At 33.2% G+C, this 5,642-nt stretch overlaps 1 long non-coding RNA gene across 1 annotated transcript; it reads left to right on the top strand.

The window, feature by feature from the left end:
- Positions 1–2,520: 2,520 nt before the first annotated feature.
- Positions 2,521–3,385, top strand: LOC134257150 (uncharacterized). Its single transcript, XR_009989863.1, has 3 exons — positions 2,521–2,767; positions 2,877–3,101; positions 3,146–3,385. It is a non-coding gene; the product is annotated as an uncharacterized LOC134257150 (long non-coding RNA).
- The last annotated feature ends 2,257 nt before the right edge of the window (positions 3,386–5,642 follow it).

The following is a 5,642-nucleotide window of genomic DNA, read 5'->3' as shown; positions in this document are numbered from 1 at the left end:
TCTTTAATTCATGGTTAATGAATCATATTTTAGTTCGATGTTCCGTAAATTATATATAAGTATCTCGTCAGAATTTTAAATATTGTATTGCTTTCGAGTACTGTTACGTCATACTTTAAAATTGACGTCATGTCTACGGAGAGCCCTGTCAAGTCGCCATGATGTATTTCACAAAATGTCTTTCAAAAGATACAAGTCTAAAGGTAAGTACTTTAGCCAAGCGTAATTAATTTAGTGCTAGATACGATAGTTTACTTATATTATATACATACAGTTTTTATAACTCTAGAAAATAAACATATCTACCGGAAAATGGCGAGGACAGGTTTGTCGTGCTAGAATGAATGGCCAATTCATTACCGAAACAAACCTGCTTGGAGTTTGGGAATAACGCTTGATGAGAGTTCCCTTACTAAATTACTGGCATTTTAGCCGACATCTTTTGGCCTTTTGGCATCTTTTAAAATTATAATTATGCTATAACACGAACCAACATTTCTAAATTCAATTTTGCTTAACTCCTATCTGGGCAATTTTTTAAATTAAAATTTTGATTTTTGTTCATATATCTGCACACACAAATTCAAATAATCTTTTGATATTCAAACAAGGTATGTACATGTACTTATCTTTTTGCCATTTATTATGTTTAATGCCAAGGTTAGTATTCCTGTATGCTTATAACTTTGCACAGTATTATTGCTAATTTTGAAACAGTATCTAAAATCAAAATTTTCTAATCGGAGTAAACATTAATTTTTTTACGATATTTCAAGCTAAATAAAAACAATATAGAAAAACTAAATTATCTTAATCTAAATTTTAATACACATACACACCTTCCAAATGCGTATTTAACCCCCAAATCCCCTTCTCATTTTAATTTATATTAAATCTATAATTTATGTTCAAGATTATTGAAAAAAAAATACCCTTTGCTTTGTTGCTATTTGCAAATTTCCTCACCTCATCTTTATTTGCTCTTTATATTATATTGACATTTAACTCCATGTTTGCTCGGCCACCAAAAAATGATTGCTTCAGGCTGACTGAGTAACACGGTGGTTATTTATTTATTTATCATTTACTTATTAAAAAAAATTAGTAGATATTCTACGCATACAGAGGCCTGTTCTCTTATTAGAACAGAGATTTTGAGGCTGGAAGCCCTAGGTGAAAAAATTAGAATTATAAAAATTCTTAACACCAATGACTGCTAAATAATAGTTAGATTTATCGAGATATATATACACATAAAATACAAATAATTGGTCGTTGTAGAAGGCCCAACTAAACCGTCCACACCTGTTTAAGCAGGGGGCACTATTACCGATATATTTTATTTCAACTAATAGCTATGTCAATTTTAAAGTTTCCTGTGATATATATGTTCTTATTTAGTGCAAATATTGTTGGGAAATTATTTGGTTCATCCAAAGAATTGGTTGTTGTAGACGTTTCCACTGAACTGCCGTTACCAGTTAAACCTGTTCAACCAGGGGACGCTCTAACTGGTAATTTCATCATTTCTATTTATATATCAATATTTTAAAGTATCCCGTGTGATGGTTTGATTATTTTCTTTCTGGAATCAAAATAAAATGAAACTTTTATAAGTTGAACTACAATATGATTAATATTGTGTAGGGAACTTATTTGATACATAAATCAGCATCAGCATAAACAAAATAAGCATCAGCATCTAGCTAGCATCAGGATGAGCATTTAAAAAAGAAGCATTACCAGATTCAGCAAGCATAGAATAGAACTAGAATTAACCTACTTAAGATGAGCATTATCCTACTAGCATCAGAGAATAAATGAGGTTTTATCAGTTAAAAAATGAAAGCAAAGAAAATATTATTTGAATAATTTATACATCATAAAATATTTTGATAAAATGAATATAAGACACTTTAATTGCTCTAGATGTCAATGCCTAAATTCAATTATCTACTTCCCGTTGCATTGTCCTAACTATAAAACATCATAAGAAAAAGTAGCATTAAATCAGCAAGCAAACGAAGCATCCAGATTAACAAGCAAATTAAGAAAGCATTCAAATTAGCAAGCAAAGGAAGCATTCAAATCACCATTGATGCTGTCACAAAATTAGTTCCCTGCAATGTATTTTACGTTTTCTTTCATTACAACCTTGCAGTAACAACGAAATTTAGTGAATACCCAGTATTTTAAGCTTTGGAATTTTTCCAAGTTTTCTAAGTTTGTAATTAAGATTTGGGAAGTATTTCCTTTTTTTTAGATAATAATATATATTTCTTCTTGAATGTCAGTCATTAAAATGTAGTATTGCAAGACAATATCGTTGAATAAGCCTCATGCCATTGTTCATATAAAAATAATCTGCATAAAACGATAGATGTATACTGTAGAATCACTAATTTTCGTAGGGGTGTAATTTTCATTGTTTTCAATGTATGAAGAGATCCACGAATTTATATGCACCACGAAATGCAATTTTGCACATATATTACTACTGAACAAATCCTCAACCACAAAATCAAATCTCTATGAACCAATGTATTTGACCCCTCGATAAAATATGATTTTACACTTATTAAAAATCTTACAAAAGTATTCAATATGTTCTAAAATGATTTCTTTCTGTAGCTACCCCTCCCACCCCTGCATTTGTAATGAGGCCATCCAGAGGGACGAACTCCATAATTATGTTTAACTCATCCGCTGTCTTCAGATTCCAAACATAACTTTTTTAGCGTAGAAACGGATAAACGACGCAGCACATGTAATCAATATTTCTTTTAAAATTTCTGATTATCAGCGAATTCTTTCAAAGAAATACTAGCTTTTAATTGTATATCTTTTAAAAGGTTCGAACTTTTTTTTTTGAATAGCGTACATATTTACCGCAACAATGGGTCAAAATTCAGTGGATGCAGTCAAGTTTCACCGGAAGATGAATTGGGCAATGCCTAGGACGGTAGTTACTATAAAGAAAAACGGTAGTAAAACATACAAACAAGGAAGAGGTGTAGACGTCACAGTCTACGGTAACGCTGAAGTGGTCGTCACCTATTTTGTTGATATACCCACAAAGTGGACTTAAAAGGGATTGCTAAGTATGTATTTTAGTACTGTACAAATCCCCAATTTGTTGTTTCAGCTGAGCTTAGTACACCACAATTCATCATTTCTAAAAAATGAAGATACCGGTACAATCTCCATTAGCAACGGACCACGTGCTTCCTTCGAGTCAGCAACAGCAACCCAGGTCATATACAGTTCCAGAGCCAATGAAAAATGTTGGCTCATCAAGGATTTGAACACAGCATCGCTCGGCATAAACAGCGACGGTTTCATTATAGTTTAGTAAGTTAAAATTAAATAGATGGCATATACATGCATTTATTATTGTAATCCTAAATACTTTTTTTAAAAATAAAGTGAATATCGATTAAAATATAACAGTGTTTTTGTTTTTATACAGTTTACCAAATTTGGTATAATGGAAAGCATATTAAGCTGATTTAAGAATGTTAATTCCATTGAAAGAGGTGGGACACTTGTGACCAAACTTAAGATCCTATCACCTTAGTATTCTTCGTGAGAAGTTTAGTTGAAAATGGATTAGCTGTTCTTAAGATGAAATCAAAAATGTGAAAAGGTAAAAGACGAACACGACCGACGGACACCTGATATGGTTTAATCAGAAATGCTTACTTGAGTCTTTGGCCCAGGTGAGCTTTAAAAGAAAAATTCATAATTGATACAATACATAGGCCTGACGTTTCCTTTCACAATAAGAAATAAATTTCTTTTCTGTGATTTTGGTATTTTTGGCGTTAAATTCTCTCAAAACCATAGACAGAAAACAAAATAAAATCAAATTTTCAAACTATTTTATTACCCACGATAAATAGACTTTTACATATCATTGTCAGATGTTCTTTAATAAATATGGATTTGGTTAATTTAGGTACATACACGTTGTCATTGTTAATAGCAAAATAATTTTGTAAAAGGATTTTCGATTGTACATGTAAATAAACGAGGGGTGATCAAAAAGTTCGCAAACTAATTGAATAACTTCCATACAAGAAAAAATATTTGGTTTTAATGTTGATTATATTTTAAATTAATCCTCCCCGATTTTAATGCACATCAACCACCGTTCTGCGCATGCGCGAATCACGTGATATTGGCGGTCACGTGACCCCCTCCGTAGCGTTCTGTCAAAAAAGTTAAAAAAATTTTCCGAGTTTTATATTTCTTTCCATGTGAATTAATTTTTATGACAAGAACAGTTTGTCAGAAATGGTCATATCTCGGCAACAGAATGGGTGGATAATAACATCCTTTCCAAATATAAGCATGGCGACCATTAAACCACAGATCTTCTGCCTCATGAGAGACCTTTATTCAAGGTGGATAGAGAATGGGTGCATCCTTTTTATCATATCTAATATGTTTAAAATCTAAAGTAAACGATATCTTAGGTATTTAATACTTATATCATTGTTCGAATATTCAACTATTTTTCAAAGTGCGGAGTACTTTTTCAAAGTATGGAGATAGTCACGTGACAGGGTGAAGGAAAGAAGTGACCTCCCTCGCTCCGTCTTTTTGACAATTTTTTTGCTGTTTTCAAAGGCTTTTTGTTCCAAAAAATCACTCAACAATTTCGCTATCACCTAGTTGTCATCTAGGGACCTTTTTGTGCAGAAATCGACTTGCAAAATTGTGATGGTTCCGGGATCTTTCTTTGTAAACAGTTCGGCTGATCGGTGAGTACGTGTTCACCTGTGTTTACTTGTTATTTACCTGTCGATTATAAACTGTCAATCATATGTCCTAAAAATGAGAGAAAAATAAAACTCTAGAAGTCTCTAGATGGAAGCATTATCTTAACCTGTTTATCTAAAAAACAGTGAAATTCAAATGAACAGAAACAAAAGAATATCTGATTTTGAGCTTATGCAAAGTGTGATTCGGTCCGTCGGGGATATGGTACGATGCATACAGCTCGACCGTGACCTCTGGCGATATTTTTGATCAATGATCAAAGCAACAAACATTGCTGGCGCAAGGGGTTGACATCAATAATCAAAACTTCAATGTCTATGACCATAATCCTTACACAACAGGCTCAAAATCCCCTGCAGATAGAGTTCTCAAAGTTACTGTGTCTGGCGTGCCTCTCTCTGTAGATGACAATGAAATTCTGGCAATGCTTACCATATTAGGTGCAAACCTAAAAAGCGATCTACAATATGAAAAAATAAGAAATCCCGTGACCAAAAAAATGACTGGTGTGTTGAATGGCAACAGATATATCTACATAGAGCCTCTCGCCGATAACAAATTCCTACCCCGCACGAGCTACTGCAAAGAATGTGTCGCATTTGCTGGAGTTAGCATCACCCAACTAATGAATGCACGGAGGAATCCAAGTGCAAAGTATGTCTTCAGCCGGGACATTCCCCGGGAGATGAGCAGTGTCCGAACTACTCAAAAAAATGTCCGAATACATTTTCATTGTCTTTTCATGGTGAAGAGAACGTGTTGTCAAATTTATATCCGTGCATGTCAACTCTCTGTCTTTGGGAAAAATTCAATTCTGCTGAACAAGCCTTCCAGTGTGTCAAAGCTATTGATCCGGA

The sequence above is a fragment of the Saccostrea cucullata genome, unplaced genomic scaffold (assembly GCF_032062105.1).
Source record: "Saccostrea cucullata isolate Sc308-1 unplaced genomic scaffold, CSIRO_AGI_Scuc_v1 ctg13077, whole genome shotgun sequence".
NCBI lineage: Eukaryota > Metazoa > Mollusca > Bivalvia > Ostreida > Ostreidae > Saccostrea > Saccostrea cuccullata.
Note: the sequence above shows the minus strand (reverse complement) of the source record. Positions and strands in the feature narration are given on the sequence as shown.